The sequence below is a fragment of the Condylura cristata genome, unplaced genomic scaffold (assembly GCF_000260355.1).
Source record: "Condylura cristata isolate star-nosed mole 26May11 unplaced genomic scaffold, ConCri1.0 scaffold00012, whole genome shotgun sequence".
NCBI lineage: Eukaryota > Metazoa > Chordata > Mammalia > Eulipotyphla > Talpidae > Condylura > Condylura cristata.
The window spans coordinates 27378966-27380945 of NW_004567113.1; positions in this window are offsets into that span (position 1 = coordinate 27378966).

Below are 1980 nucleotides of genomic sequence, written 5' to 3' on the forward strand. Positions count from 1 at the left end.
GGACCTCCTCTTAGCGAATTGCAATGGGCAACTACCTAGTTTTCAATAAGGTCACATTCTTAGAGTAAGGGCTTCACTATGTGCGTGTGTGTGTGTGTGTGTGTGTGTGTGTGTGTGTGTGTGTGTTTGGAAAGGCAACATTAAACCTATAACTTATTTAAGTTCTCGGATAATTATTAATAGCTATGTTCTGGTAATAAATTTTACTTTTTTTTCTCCTATTAGGGAGAAGCGACAGCAACAACATGGCTACCTATGAATAGAGTCAGAGTAAACTGCAAAGATAGTGTCTTACCTACAGATGTACTAGTTGTATTAACTGATTAGGACAAAGCCTTATGATAATTATTGATTGTGAAGACAACAAAACAGCAACTTCAATTCTAATGTGATACAGCAATAGCTGTAGCTCACAAAGCCCTTAAGTCTCTCAGAGGAATTTGAGCTCTTACCAAGTTTTTGTTCTGTGCAAATAACTGTTGTCCCAAATATCTGGAAAATTATAAAAATATATAGCTGATAATTACTTTGGAAAGATGAGTGATAAGGAGATGGGATAGGGTATACTTATTTCAGAAGCTGGGAGGGAGAAGGTAACATTTCAAAAGAATCAGTAAATGCATCAGATTCCATTCTGAGAAACCAATCACCATCATCTTTGAGTTGAGCCAGGAATGAAATTGTACAAATGTAGAGAAATGAGGAGCAGGCTCCAGTTGCCAGTTTAGGGTGTGCTGGGGGTAGGGCTCTGTGCCCCAATTCATGACTGCAATTTCCATACTTTTGTCAGTTTCCTAACTGACTGTTCCATCCTCCATTTTCCAGCTCTGAAGGTTTGGGCTTTTGCCATTTAGACTTATAATACTGAACATTTAAGATATATTTTTTTAAGGATTTATTTATTCATACAGAACTGGGGTACAAGCCAGAGATGTGGAAGGTGAGAGGATTCACCAGAGACAGAAAGGGGAGCAGAACAGGCAGATCGACGAAGTACACTGCTGAGGGGAGCAGCGGGCCGGTCAGGAGAGATCTGAGAGGCTATGTGATCACCTTCGGGGCAGGCTGGGATCAACGCATGCGGAAGTGGCTTTAGCTTCTTAGTGCTGTGCTTTAACCCGCTGCACCACCAGGGAAGGACACATTTAAGATATTTTTAATAAATCATTTATTTATCTCAATTAAAAGCATGGCATAATATACTTCAACTTGTTTTATAAAATAGAAAGAGCAGGTAGTATTTAAGATAATATTAACCTTGTCAATTTAACTTTCATCTTATTCAATCTTATACATTAAGCTGATAAAAACATTTTTTTCTTGCAAAGTGGAAGCATGATATAATAAAATATACATTTAATATGTAAACATATATAGATAGATATAGATAGATAGGTAAGAAATACAGAAACAACAAGTAATTAAAATTATATTTCTCTGGACTAAAACCTCAATATTCAGCGTTAAAAACTATCACATTTTCTTAGAATTGTCTTCAGACTTTGTGATATGAGGATGGCATGAGAATCAGCATAGTGATATCCACTGAGCTTCTTCCAGGTATAAAAGCCATAAACAAATACCATGAAACTATGTGCTGTGTTAGGACAATTATAGACTTATTACAATCTGTAAATGTGAAACACTTATGGAACTCTTTAAAAAACTCTAAAGAAGATAATTTAATTTTTAAAATATCAATAGGTACATGTATGTTTTATATAATTAGTACATAAGTATAACGAAATATTATTAAATAATCTATCTTCTATTGTGCTAGGTTTCCAAAATCTTTTAAGTTTTCATTTGTTTTTCAGAGCAAAAATTAAACTTGGTTTACTTGAGAATTGTTAATATTCTTCTGTGCATTCCATTAGCATAAGCTTCTTGTACACAATGTCATGTGAATTTATTCTTAAAAATAGTAGGCAGGGCCCTCCCTGGTGGCACAGAGGGTTAAAGCACTGCACTAAGAAGCTT